Here is a 15,860-nt window from a genome sequence, read left to right on the forward strand (position 1 = left end):
GTGCTCGGCAGGTATTATACAATCATATGTGCACCACCGGGCCCTTAGATTAAACTGTGACTGCGCAGTCACCCATTGACTCTCTGCAAGAGAGCGGGACATTGGGTGGGGTTTCTCTGGACACTGGGTGGGCTCACTTAGTGTTGGGGAAGCGTCCTGCGTGACGCAGTAGGTGTCTCCTCTAGAGAGGGACACAGGTTATGTTATGCATGTGTATGGTATTACATGTTAGTAAAGTATTCGTTAGTATAATCACTGTGTATGTGTTTATTGAGATTGTCCTGCGAGGAACCACTCCCCCTCTGGTGGGAGCCATCGCAGGTGGAGGCGCTGCATCGTTCGTTATTGTAAGTATTATCCCTAGTGTAATTGCCCCAGGTTTCCCCGTGGCGGAAGCTCAGCCCTCCTGTGAGCCAACAGGTATGCACCACACCGAGTAACAATATATGTTCCTGCACCCACACAGTAGAATCTGCGATTGGGGGGGGGATATACCCGTTACACTTATGTGTGATGGTAGCTGGTATATTGGTTAGCACCAAGTATTTATATATACTGTAGTTCCAAATGTGTATGTTGGCAGTCTTCAAATGTGAATGCCTCCAGTGTTACGCTACTATGGATAACTGTTAACACATTTGCCGAAAATCTGTAACTTACAGGTGCATATGGCACAAAGTAGTAACTATAACAAGTTGTATACGTGTAATAGAGCAAGGAAGAGCAACTAATTCTGCATGTGCATGGGTAAACACAACTAACTAGTTGCATATTTGATGTGCACATGTAATAAGTATATGGTATGTGCAGGAGCTACAGTAGTAACTCTACTTCTATGTCTGATGGGATTTAGATAATAGAAATTTTATTAATGTGTGATTGGTGCGAGCCACTTGTTTCATGTGAGTATCGCCATCTAGTAACTATGTCTAGATCAAAATGTGTGACTAGGACTTTAAACTGTTGCTAGTTTTGTATTTGCGCATTACGGGAGGTAGTAAGCCTTATGAGTTCCATAACTGTGTTGGCAACTGGAATCTGGAGTGTTTGTGATAGATTAGTCCATTATAATCTCCGTATTAAATGTATATGTGTGAGACAGAATGTTACTTCATTTCATGTCATATACTGCATGTGTATTGCACTGTATTACTAAAACTGCTGCACTTTCTTGGACAAGGTTAGTAGCAAGGAAACTCAGCATAGAATCCTCATGGACTCTGTCCTGAGAGATTGCATTTGTATTGTATTGTATGTCTTTATTTATGTAGCGAAATTAATGTACATAGCGCTTCACAGCAGTAATACATGTGGTAATCAAATAAATAACAGATAATATAAATAACAGATCATGGGAATAAGTGCTTTAGACATAAAAGTAACATTAAGGAAGAGGAGTCCCTGCCCTGAGGAGCTTACAGTCTGATTGGTAGGTAGGGAGAACGTACAGAGACAGTTGGAGGGAGTTCTGATAAGTGCGTCTGCAGGGGGCCAAGCTTTATGTATCATGTGTTCAGAATACCCACAGTGCTATTCTTATGCTTCTTTAAGCAAGTGTGTCTTAAGGTGGGTCTTAAAGGTGGATAGAGAGGGTGTTAGTCGGGTACTGAGGGGAAGGGCATTCCAGAGGTGTGGGGCAGCCAGTGAAAAAGGCGGGAGAGGGCTTTAGATAAGGGGGTAGAAAGAAGACATCCTTGAGAAGAACGCAAGAGTCTGGATGGTGCATAACGAGAAATTAGGGCTGAGATATAAGGAGGGGCAGAAGAGTGTAAAGCTTTAAAAGTGAGGAGAAGAATGGAGTGTGAGATGCGGGATTTGATTGGAAGCCAGGAGAGGGATTTCATGAGGGGAGATGCTGAGATAGATCTAGGAAAGATTAGAGTGATTCTGGCAGCAGCGTTTAGGATAGATTGTAGGGGAGACAGGTGAGAGGCAGGAAGGCCGGACAGCAGGAGGTTACAGTAATCGAGACGGGAGAGAATGAGGGTCTGAGTCAGAGTTTTAGCAGTCGAGCAACAGAGGAAAGGGCGTATCTTAGTTATATTGCGGAGGAAAAAGCAACAGGTTTTAGATATGTTTTGAATGTGAAGGGCGAATGTGAGAGAGGAGTCGAGTGTGACCCTTAGGCAGCGGGCTTGGGCTACTGAGTGAATGATCGTAGTTCCAACAGTAATGTGGAAGGAGGTAGTAGGGCCAGGTTTGGGAGGAAGTATGAGGAGCTCTGTTTTAGCCATTTGTAGTTAGAAATACCCAGAATAACATTGGTAATATAAGAACCAACTGAAAGGATCTACCTCGACGTTGTTGCAGGCTAACATGTTTTGGCCCAAAGGTTGAAGCAAATGATCTATACCCATGAGAAGAAAAAACATATATAAATCAACGCAATCATTTATCAAATTGGATGTGCATTGGGGTTTTGCATTTGAAGACCAGACATGTCAACCTCCAATGACTAATATAAGTGAGATTTTGGTCCAAAAAATGGCATTTTAAAAAGTAAGCCGTGAAAGCGCCATATGCAATATGGCCGATACCGAGCTCTAGCAGTATATAGGATTAAGACCCATGTACTGCTGATGATAAAAGTCAGTGAGACAGACTCCAAATCAGTAAGGTGTAAATGTATCAAGAGAAAAAGAACAAAGGGCACGACTCTCATAGCGTAAACAAGTAATTATATTGTGACAATAATAAAGTGTAAATGATTGCACGTACAAGAAAGACTAATCATATGAGCAGGGCATGTTTGGGGTACATGTTACCACTCTGGAAGATGGGGACTTGCTTCGTGGGGCTTCTTCAGTATACATTGCTCCTGATTCAGTATATTAAGTAGCAGCAGGGGTAGCCAAACAACGCTAGCAAGTATTGTCCGTAACACAGTACCCAATAAAGGTTATATTGAAGAGACAAATGGAAACAAATCTCTCGTGCTCCGTCCGATCCGCTTCAGCTCAAAGCCCGTCAGGGAACAGCAAAGCTTCCGACTCGCCACACTCACAGACCAGGACTCTGACGTCACCTCAACACGCCGTAGGTCCACAACGGGCCCCACCAGTGATCAGTGAAGTAAACGAAAGGTTGTTATATACACTCACTATTAGTTTTAACATCACAATTTTACACATTTGTTGCGCAGTTTATTTTTTTTATCTGTAAATGTATCAAGGCAAATTTAGAGCAGAATTGATGTGAATTACGTAATTTTTATCTTGTGTCTCTTTGCGTCTAGGTACAGTATCAAGGCTTTGCCCCAGCTTTCATCCCATTTCATGTAGGTGGGTCAGCTTGCAATTTAGGGAGCGTCAATAGGAGGATTTAGATGATGCACAGATTATAAAGAAATGTATCAACTTCTGCATCTCTGTGCGTCAATTGTTTAAATTGTATTAACGTCAAGAGTGGGGTAACATTTTCTGGCTAATCATTTGTGTCGCGTGTATAAAACAAAACACTTTCTAACATATGATGCCAGAAGACAAATCGAGCAGTGCCTCGAAACAGAGATTTATTCACAATTCTTTAAGGTGACATTCTCCCAAGACGCGCAGAGAATCAGCGAGCATTGCCAGTTTCTCAAGGACCCACTTCCATCTCAGTATGACCTTGTGCAAACCACTTTGGGGGTGACTTATTAAATTGCCGTTGAAGTCAATGGGAGTTTCCTTGCCATAGCGCACCGACTGGCACTACCGCAGCTTAATCAATAACTCTCGTTGTCTTCATGTGTCTGAGGCCGTAGGAAATATATATTATATACTGTGTGATCTATACAGTGTTGCCGTCACTAGAATCACTATATAAGAATAAAACATTATGGTATACAATTAGAGCAGGAGTCTGTAGCTAGTTAACATGCGTCTGATGGCAGCCGGTAACTCTGTGATGTTACAAATCTCCCACAATGTGTAATTAGAATGCACTGCATTTCTCAGCAGATTATGGAAGGCGAAAGGTACACAAGTTCCCTCTTTCCGAGCAGGTGATGGGAAATGCCAGTGTGCATTGCGTGGCTCTGGGAACCTGTGGCAGTGCTGGGAGCCTCAGGTTTAATGATTAGCATCCTACCATAAAAGAATAGTTTATGGAAAGTTGCTTTTATGGCAGTGCAGGAGCAATAAAAGATTTATGGGTGGAATGATGCCCTCGCTCTGACCTTGACACTGTTTACACAAGCAGAGCCTGTCACACAGTTTAGCCACATCAGCCGCCTTCCATTGGGTATTTCCACTCCTGCCTGCGTGCCCATTGGTCCTCACCCTGAGATGTGCACATAAGTATGGCTACTAGGAAGTAGAATATGTCATTCAATAATTGCTGTGTCGTTAGTTATCTCATTAACCACTTCACTGCCCCAAGATGCTCATGGAGATAACCAGATACTTGTCCCCAGAGCAATTTATTAATTTACCTCTATGAGTAATATAGTGTTCAGCTTTTTATTAGAGCCTTGGAACATTGGCTATAAATCTCTGCTCAGATGGAGGAGAGAGGGGGGAGATCAGTTTTCATTTACTGTCATTTTGTGAAAACTTTAAATGCTTTTTTTTTTGACATGGAAACAAAATATTCCCAGAAGTTATGGAATGGGCCTCAAAACATATAGGTACAGGTAGTCCTTGCTATCCAACGTTTCACTTTACAACGAATGGCATATCCAACGCTTTACAATGCAACCCTATGGGTCGTTTTTCCACGCCGGAATGCGTTATCCAACGCTCACCGCCACTGATTAACATGGGACTCACTTTACACAGGTTTCACTATCCAACGCTACTTCCAGAACAGATTCCGTTGGATAACCGAGGACTGCCTGTTCTTGGTCTTGCTGTGTCCCATTTCACAGAATTCTAAACCTGTTACACAATGGCGGCCAGCTTTATTGTAGAAAGCCTTATTCAATAATTACTGTATGCTCTAAAAATAAGGTGAAAGTCAGTTTAAAATACATAAATAAATCCCCTTTCCTTGAAAATAATATGGAACGGTATGCTATTAATTAAAAAATAGTAGAAAGACATAAAAATCGCTAGTACCACCATACCACGGCTAATAAGGGTTATTGCACTTTAATGAATGGATACAGTGGGATTCGCACTGCTGGCCAATTGTGGCCCCTTAAGTCATGCGAGATTGCACTCATTGGATTGTGAGCTATTTAGGAAAGCATACTGTAGACCAGTGGTGCTCAACTCCAGTGCTCAAGACCCCCCACAACAGGTCAGGTGTTAAGGATATCCCAGCTTCAGCCCAGGTGGCTCAATCAGTGGCTCAGTCTTTGACCGAGCCACTGATTGAGCCACCTGTGCTGAAGCAGGGATATCCTGAAAACCTGACCTCTTGGGAGGTCTTGAGGTCTGGAGTTGAGCATCCCTGCTGTAGACTGGCAGCGCAATACATATGTACGATCTAGGGATACAGCTGCCACACTTCATGGTCCCAAGTAAAGATGTGCGAATAACTTCTTAGAAAAGGTTCTCACATTTCTCAAAAATAAGCAGGTTTTGCCCCTTATTGACAACTTGGATAAGATTTCGCCAGAAGTTTAAAAAGATGACAATATTTAGAGGGCTAGGTGACCTTTCTCAATGCAATGCGAATATTTTCGATGAAGCTGGCAGATTTATGCGAAAATCTTCACGGGAAAAAAAAAGGGCAAATTTGAACTGGTTTATGGCTTTTTAGGCGCAATATCAGGCAATGCTGGATCGGGTGTTATATCCCGTATCAGAGCTTGGTGCATCCGCCTCTTATGGGTATGGAACACAGAACGAACAAGGAAACATAACTACAGGGAGATTATCGCACAGAGGTCAGATCTTTTTGAAAACAGAACTGAGGTTGTTGCGTACTGGGCAGAAATGTAGAGATCTGCCACATTGTTTTCGACCACATCTCCTTGTAGAGTTTTCAGCCATTGTCCACAGTGGGCTGGCGCCTGTGTGTATCTTTGTGAATGACAACTATATGGGGGACAATTTCTCAATGTCTTCCGGCTGCAAAATTAGGGCTAAAAAAATTCTGATTTTTTTAAAAATATATATATCCTGTGGCAAGCAACAGGATTCTTTGCTGTGATAAATCTGTTGCAGTTATGTCTCTGATCTCACAGCTGGGAGACATTGATACAGAATCACCTGATTAGTGGGAGTTTGGGGACCAACTCCTGTAAAATAAACAGGCTCTGATGCATATACCAGATACCTTCCAACTGTAACAGTTTAGCTGGACTGCACCAGTGTTTTGAGCCCTTCCCTGTGTCCTGATCTCTTCCAGGTTGTTGAGCGCAGGGGGGGTGGGGGCGTTGTTGTTTACCTGCGACCCAGACCCCATGTCCCTGGCTCACCCACTGTCAATAAAAATGTATTTATAAAACAAATTACATCACGTGACGCACCCCGTTCCCATGACAACGAGACACTGACACCACAAGGTGACATGTTGTCATGACAATGTGGCATCACGTGATGCCTCTGCGCCATAATACGTCCCGTTGTCATGTCAACTTGATGCCGCGTGACGTCAAGGAGCGTCTCGTTGTTATGGCAATGTGCATTACGTGACATCGCGCAGCCATATTGATGGAATTTGGAGGGGAGGATAGAGCCACACACAGACACACAGACAGTGACACAGTGACACAGTGACACACAGTGACAGACACACACACATCGACTGTGACACACACAGTGACAGTGACACACACACACACAGTGACACAGACACAGTGATACACAGTGACAAAGAGATAAACATACACACACAGTGACACACACACAGACAGTGAAACACACAGACAGTGACACACACACACACACACTGAGACACAGTGACACGCACACAATAAGCCCACCTCTGCAAACACACACAAAAATAAGGCCTCTCCCCCCTTGGGGTGGGTAAGGTGCCTGGGAGGGGGGTATTAGAGGGCATGTGGGTTACCTGGGGCCCGTGGATGGGCTGCTGGAGCAGCATGGCCGGTGCAGATGAGACTGGCAGGCCCGCGGAGCCTAAGGAAGGGGGGGACCTGGCATTACTGGAGGAGAGAAGGGAGGGGGGCAGTGCTGAGGGAAGGGGAGGCCCGGCTTGCAGCACCTCATCAAAACTCCACCCCCCCCCCGCATCCTCCAATCACAGCCCGGCATTCTCCTGCTATGTCTGCGCCCCACCCCACCCGCTTGGGAGGGCAGCCAGCTTCCTCCGCTCCCTGCAGCCCCAAAAGCCGGGAACCCAAGTAAAAACCGGGACATTTTGAGAATTAATTGGAAACCGGGAGAGCACATGAAAAACCGGGACAGCACATGAAAAACCGGGACTGTCCCGGCTAAACCAGGACACCTGGTCACCCTAAGTCTAATAAATCCCTAGCTGATCTAAGAAACAAATAGATCTAAAAAATAAATACTGGATCAAAGATACATATTCCTTTAGTCTGTGTGTATATAAGAAGCATGAAGGCATTTGCAGAAAGGGCTTCCCCATAGGATGCACTCAAGAGCCTCAGCTGAATGAAAATCAAATATAACTTTTAATAATTTAATTTTTTTTAATGTTATTGATCCATTAAGGACTAAATAAAATAATTTTAAAAAATGACTTAAGCAGCAACACGGTTGAGTCCAGAGCATAAGGGCAAAGTGTGGTATTAGGTCAGTGTAACACCAAATCTCCTAAAGTAGTGGACACTGTCCAGAGGATCCCTTAAGGCAGAGGTGCTCACCTCCAGTCCTCAAGCCACCCCAACAGGTCAGGTTTTCAAGATATCCCTGCTTCAGCACATGTGGTTAAATCAGAGGCTCAGTCAAAGAACTGAGCCTCTGATTGGGCCACCTGTGCTGAAGCACGGACTGATTGAGTGACCTGTGCTGATGCAGGTATATCCTGAAAACCTTACCTGTTGGAGGGGGGGGGGCTTGAGGACTAGAATTGAGCACCCCTGCCTTAAGGGATAGCTAGTGATAAACAAACACAAGACACAACGTGATTATATGTAGGCGATTGTGTGAAAAATACAAACAAAATGGTGATAACTTGCAGAAAAGTGCTCCAATAAATTGTATACAGTGACCACAATACTCTCTCAATAGCCATTTGCTGCACCGAGCTTAGTAATACTATATCTGCTCCACTATTAGTACTCAGTGTATCTGTGTATATGAACTAATACTGTGTTATAGGTCATTGAAAACAAGAGGTAATTCTCAATGCATTACTTCCTGGTAAAACATGTTTATATATTTGGAGCTGTATATAAGTATGTACAAATACAGTTCCTTCTTTTGCTAGAATGTTTACTATATGCAAAGGTCCTTCAACTGCATCATTTAGCCCGTACCTCCCTGGATGGACAGAGGAACTTAAGTGGTCAGAGTCTGCTCAGCCATACGTATTTGTTAACTAACATTCTGGTTCTGTGCTCCTAAATATTATCATGCTGGGATCTCTACCCCACTGCTTCCTAAATTAAAATTATGACTATGTGAAGGGTTTTCAATAAAAGGGCTGGAGCAAACCATTCTGAAAATGTGGACTTAGATGACACACGGATGGTTACGGGGACATTCCACAGTGAGCCCTCAGAAATGATTGTAATTACTGATATATACCAGCTGCACTGCCTTAATCTTCCCATTAACAGAGAGGGCAGCAACATATTGCTGAACGATGCCTTAAAGGTCGCTCAGACAGCAAAAGCATTCCGTATATTTAACCTCAAAACAGCAACATAGACACTCCTATTGCATATTATTACGGTTAGATGGTATCATGAGGTGCACTTCACTGAGTAGATGACATTGAGTAGATGCAACAAGGTTTGGGAATTTGACAGAGATATCAACCTCCAAGAACTGAAATCAGTTATATTTGGGGGCTCTGGCACAAAGAATGGCATTTTAATGTAAAATGACTGATTTTAATAAGTGAGACCACTCAAGTCTATGAGACACGCCGATGCTTAAAGTCAGTGAGCATGACACCGAATCAGTGAGATCAGAAAATCAGTGAGCGTTGACAGCTTTGCTTTGAGACCCTAATTCGGTGCTTCTAAAACCTCTCCATGGGGTCCTGAGCCAAGCTAGGTTCCTGAGGCAACCACGCGACATTCTATTCATATACCCCCTCCTCCGTTGTTCTCACTGTGGGGGTACACCAGGGACCTCTTCTTTTCACACACCTCTCTTTAAGTGACCTTATCATATCTCTTGGGTTCAACTATCACCTCTATGCCGATGACACAAATTTACCTTCCAGCTCCTGACCTTACACCTGCTGTACAGACCAAAGTCTCTGAATGTCTTTCTGCTATATCAACTTGGATGGCCCTCCGCTGACTCAAACTTAACATGCCAAAGACGGAGCTCCTCCAGTATTACAAGCACGCTGCCTTGGTGTCACATTTGACTCCTCTCACATTCTCAATGTAGCTAAACCCGGTTCATTTTTCCTCATTCTCTCCCATCTCAGCTATTATAACCTTCTACTGTCCGCCTTCCTGCCTCCGGCAATCTATCCTTAATGCTGCGGCTAGAATCACTTTACTCTCTCCTAATCTGTCACAGCGCATTCTCCTGCTGCAATCCCTCTCCTGGCTTCCTATTAAATTCCAGATTAATTACAAAATTCTCCTTCTCTCTTTTAAGGCTATACTGTACATTCTTCTTTACATCTCAGCCCTAATTTCTCGCTATACACCTTGCGTTCTGCTCAAGGATGTCTTCTGTCTACTCCTTTTGTATCTAAAGCCAGTGGCGGATTTCCCATTAAGGCCATTTTAAATTTGGGAGCGGCATGTATCGGCGCTTGCTAGTCGCACGTGTACATGCACGGCTGGCAAGCACCGATCGTGCATGCGCAGCAGGCAGCGCGACATTAATTTTGTCACGTTGCCATGGCAACTGAACGGTGTGGCGTCAAAATTATGCTGAAGGAGGAGGGTAGCACCAGGTAAGTGCCTAAGGGCAGCATATTTTTTAATTTCTCCCCAATCTAAAGTTTACTCCCGCCGAAAACCTTTCACCAACTGCCCACACCTCTGGAATGCCCTTATTATTATCGCTGTTATTTGTAAAACACCAACATACAGTATCACTTTCCCTCAACATCTGACTAACACCCTCTCTCTCCACTTTAAAAGCCCATCTTAAAAACACAGCTCATTAATGAAGCATATGGGTAGCTCCGCTGTCTGATACTATACATCTCATCTATACATCTCAGCCCTTGCAGGCACACTTACCATAACACCCTCCTAGTGTCTCTGTAAGTTCTCCCTACTTACCACTCAGACGGTGAGCTCTTCGGGGCAGGGACTCCTTTTCCGAACGTCTACATTTATGTATGAAGCACATATTGCTGCTATGTCATGTGGGTTACTGCTGTAAAGCCCTATGTACATGGATGGTGCTACATAAAATAAAGATACACATATTCACCTTATTCATACAACCTGGTGTGGCCCTCTGTTGATTAGAGGAGGTTTGAGAGCCACTGCCCAAATTGAACATACTATGAAGCTGCCTCTCCATAACAGGGAAGTCTTTGAGTTCCATTGAAGTGAATGCCGTCCCTGCCATGGAGAAGTGACTACAAAGTGCATTGAATGAGGGTCTCATTTGGTTACACAAGTATTTTCTCTTTAACAGACATGATATATATTTTTTTTTTTAAACATATTTTTTTTTTTAAAGATTGGTATATAAAACGTAAGAACAAAGACTAGAAAACGGGAAAGGAAACAAAAAAATAAACCCTGTGTGTGTACGTGTACATGAGCATGTGCACTGGTGCACACGTGTGAAGTTTCTGTTAACCCCTTTGCTACCAGAAAGCCTGTTTTACCCTACAGTTCCATTGCTGTACAAGGAAACACAAATAGCATGCTGATGCAAAACTTCCTATATAAATAGATGCGTAATCAAACAGGTTAATGATCTGCAGGGAAGAGGTCAAGTAAGGTCATCTTGGTCTGATCCCAAGCTGTAGAGATGTCATTTGTGGTATTTTCTTGACTGGAAGGAACTGTGCTCAGTGTGGACAGATGTTGCCATCTATGGGGAAGTTTATGTAATGCAAGCGATAAGTGTATGTACTGTATGAAGACGGGCAGTACTGTACGTGGAATATACAAATGACAAAATAAATGGCGGGCTATCAACTTAATGTATACCAGTGCTGAAACAGATGCTATCTCACCCCCACCTACAAAGGAGGCCAACACGGAACTTGAGCTTGTTCGGCCGCCCGCCCGCCCGCCCGCGCACATCTTCTTGGCCGCCCTCCCACCCCAGGTTTCGCCACACGCCGCCTGCGCCCCCCTAAATCCCCCCCCCCCCAGTTTGCGCACCGCTGGCCTAACCTGTACAGTAAGTACGAAAATCGGGACTAAAAAAAAAAAATAGAGCAGTTCAGCTCTGGAAGAGCCCCCGGTTTGAATTATGTAACTAAATCAATCTTAAAAAAACAGAAGTATTCAGAATTTCTGCTTATTCTATGTTTTGTCTGCAGAGGAGTTGTGGGAGAAGAATGGCCCAGGTAAGGGGGACATTTCAGCGGAATGAGACCTATCGCCGCTGTCGCTCAGCCCACAATGACTTTAGGGGTTACGTTTTTTAGGGTAAGTGGTTAATGGTTTAATGGTAAAGATTAGCATTAGGGGTTAAGGTGACAGGGTAAGGGTTAAGGTAAGGTGTACGATTAGGGGGTAAGGGGCTATGGTTTTTCAGGTAAAGATTAGCATTAGGCTGCGGTCCCAGTAATGTCTGTGACACGCGCGCCCGGCGGGGGGGGCGGCGCGTGTCACAGCGCTAACCGCGATCTGCGGTCTGACAGGAAGAGGGGAGCTTGCGACGGGAGGGGGCGTGGTCGGGGATTTGCGGGGGCGTGGCCATTACGTCACGCGGCTGGTTTGCCCTCATTGGGTGAACCGCCGGTGGGGGCGTGTCCACGCCTTCGTCGCTAGGAGTAAACTCAATTTTATTGAGTTGTGAATAACCCTGCCGCACGGCGCGGATGCACCTTCTGCGTGACGGTGCGTAGTGGGCCCACTAAGGCTGTACTGGGACCGCAGCCTTAGGGGGTTTTAGGGTAAGGGGTTAACAGGTTAGGGGTTAAGGTGGTCACCTTGACAAAGCACCTAGGCGTGAAACGCGTAGGTGTGGGCCTTTAGCTCTTGCATGTCTTTTTTAATGATCCAGTAAATTAACAATTTTTTCATTCATGGGAACGCATTCTCTGCGTTCATTTTCCTTATGGAAGTAGTGCTCTGCTTTTTTCTTTGTTTTCTTGAGCTAAAAATGGTGGTGGCGGTGGCGATACGTCCCAGACCAACATTTATTGCCCGGGAACAGCTCCTTTGATGATGCCCTGACATTGAGGCAGCAATACTACATCCCCCCCCCCCTTATTATTATTTGTATATGTAAAGCGTGTAGCAATGTATAACTCTACATTCTTACCGAAGCTGGCAACAGTTCGTTGCTCCTGTTATAAATCTGTAATTGTGTGCTTAACATAATGGCCGTTTTAATCAATCATTCAGTCAGTGTAACTCAGCAGCTACAATGTATTCTATATTAAGGTAACATTATCTATTGTTACAGTTTACAGCTCAAACTGCTGGGAATATTGGCAACAAATTATCCCAAAGGCAGTTTTGCAAAGATCTTGCACTGTTTGGGAGGGGGGCTAAAACCTGCTATAGAGATCATTAGCATTAGTAAGTGAATAATTGTATTATGTATCTAACGAAATTTTTAAAAAAATGGAATACTACTGCATTTTTGTATTATTCAACTCTTTTTTTTTTTATAAATAAATTCTGTAGTATTAGATAATACTGCATTTTTGTGTTATCTAATACTACAATTGATTTAGAAAAATAAAATAAAAAAAAACCCATAAGATTTCACATGTTTTGCTGCTTTAAAATACAGGTTGCTTTTCATGTATGCTTGCAACACACACAAAAAAAAAGCAAACCTGCACTTTCAGTATTGTGCTGCATATGCTGCCAATGACCTGTCAAGGTCACCCAGTAGGCATGAGATTGTGTCTCTGGCAGCAACACTGTAACAATGACCTAGCACAATACGAATGTGATGCTACTTTACACCTGTTATTTCAAAACAGTACTTGATAGCGATAAGAGGAATCTTCTATCACCATCACATTGAAAGAGTTAGGAGGATGTTTGCAAAGGACGAAATCAAGCCGCTTCCAGCCACACATTAGACAGAAGCAAGTTTCTTTCGGATTGTGCCATTTATTGAAATCAAACATCAAGATTAAAATATACAGCCAGAAAATAAACCCCAGGTTTGTACCACCATCTCACCAGTGTAACAGCCACAGGATAGGGAGGGGGGGGAAAAAAAGGAAGAAACCTAAACGAATACTTCTGCAACACGTTACACCGGACCACGGGCTTAAAATTTACTTACAAAACAGCACTGTGTGCTCATTTGCATGTCATTACCCAGAATCCCTGGCTGCAGTGAAAGCACTGTATGCGAAGAGATCATGGAGAAAAGCTGGGTTGCAGACCTTTCTGAGACATGTGAATGTGCGCACGAGTGGTATTTTTATTTACAAAACAAAGTTATATTTTTAGCTGTTTCAAGCCTTTAAAAAAAAAAAAAAAAAAAAACTATTTCAGTCTTGAGCAGAGTGGCTGTTGTGCATTTGCCTCTCAACTGCTGTAGGGTCAATGCATTTCAAAGACCGCTCCCCTGGGGAATGAGTTCACACATTCAATTGGAGCGTCAAAAGGTGCTGTCCCTCCTACAACCCTAATCTTTCAATGGCAGAGACATTTTTAGGAGGTAACTATATATGCCAAGGCGGCAGCTCATTAGGGATTTTTGGCCCAAAACAGCCGCTATGGCGCATATAGAATAAGGCGTTTATGGGACTATATTTGGGTGATAAATGCATTTTTTTTTAAACTAAACACCTGCTGCTAATTTAAAATAATACTAAATTCGTCTGTAAGCATTGTAAACTGACATGGGAGGGATTTGACTTTCTTTAGCTCCTGCTTCAACAGGACCTGCTTTGTCTTCTACAAGCAAAGTGCCCTTTTAGTCCTCTCCTTACTTGGTTCTCTTGCAGGAGGGGAGCAGCCTCGGGGTGGTGGAAGTCTTGACCGGCATCCTTGTTAGGGTCCCCGTTAAAAAGAAAATCTTTCTTGATTTGCAATCGACCACAAAAGACAAATCTCTGCTTTAAGGATGATTGCATTGGTTTAATAACCCCAATTAAATAGTTAAGTTGTTTTAGAAACTGTTTATTTTTTTTATGAGCTAAGATGAAGTGCCACTTGGTGGATCTCTCCGAGAAGCCAATTAGGTAGTGCAGCTACTGGCAATTTAAACCTAACATTTGTAAGATGGTCTTACATGTACTGTATATATGTACATGTACTGTATACTGACTATGTTAAGATCATATCACCAATACACATAATGGTGAGAATTGGTATTCTGATCTGGTCTTTGTTTTCCAACTATAATCCACATATATTATGGCTCACAATAGCCATGCATTGACTTGGAGAACCAGGGCTGGAGTAAAGGTAAATAAAATAAAAAAAGAGGAAAAAGGTAATGTTGGATAAAATAACATCAATATAAAAACATTACAAAATTTGCAATTAGAGGTTGATAGTTGATAGGTTGAAAAAAATAATATGCAGCATTTCTAAACCTGCTGCTTTGTACCTTATGCAAATTAATTGAATAAATGTTCAATTGCCATCACCATAGCATCTACGGCACACCGCTGTGCTTGATTAATAGGGAGTCTCTTTACCATGTTATTAGTTTAGACGGAAGAACAGGAAATAAAGAAATTGGCGTTTATACACATTAGCAGTGTAGTTTGTACACTGCAGCATTTATATTTAGCATGGTTATGTACTTGAGTCACCATAGGACTTGTATACAGAGAAGAAAGATTATCAATGTAATGCTACAAGAGCACATGGCCAGAAGAGGAGCTTCTCTTTGGGTCTGGGGGGGAATTGTTCATTAGATTGCGATAGTGCCGATTGGGGCACTGTCGCACACAAACTCCCATTGACTGCAAATTGGGTGATAGTTTCCTAATCACCACTATTGCAGTTTAATGAATAACCCACAGACTTCAATACCGACAACTGATGTAGAATAAAGAGGAAATGTATATAAAAAAAATAAAAAAAATGAGGGTCAGGGTCTCCAACACGCCTGGAGTCCAGCCTTGGAGTTTCTTGTATTTTCAATTAGGAAAAGCTTTGAGGGGCAGTCAATTCCCACTCGCACCTATTATTTTATATTCTCGTTGGGATGAGAGGGATTTGTTTTCCACCATATCCGTACTGCTACTTTCAGGATAGATGTATTTTAGGAGTGCAGTGCCGTTCTGTACCTTAAATATAGTATTGTAAGTACCCATTTATTAATCCAATTGAATTTTAAGGAATTATTATTTTTAGTGCCAGGGTAGAGAATACAAGTATGTCCTCGCTCAGAAAATTAACAGAGACTGGCTAAAGCTGGCATAGTGTGACCTCTAAAACCATAGGTCACGATGCAGGCAAGGCAGTAAAAAGTTTGCTTATTTAAATTAACAGAAAACATTCATCTTGTGTAATGGCAAATCGTACACTGCACTCCCAAGAGGTGGTAGTCTTGCCCTGGAGGTGTTAATGTGAGCACTTTAATATGTCTCTGTGCAGAGTATAGAAGCTTCAGCAAAACTAATCTATGTATGAGGTGAGGTTGGATTGGCATAGGACAAATAAAATGCACAGGATTGTGCCTGCTGAGGATAGAAAACTAGAATACTAGGGTATTGCTGCATGGCAGCCCTAGTGCAGA

Source organism: Ascaphus truei, chromosome 5 (assembly GCF_040206685.1).
Source record: "Ascaphus truei isolate aAscTru1 chromosome 5, aAscTru1.hap1, whole genome shotgun sequence".
NCBI lineage: Eukaryota > Metazoa > Chordata > Amphibia > Anura > Ascaphidae > Ascaphus > Ascaphus truei.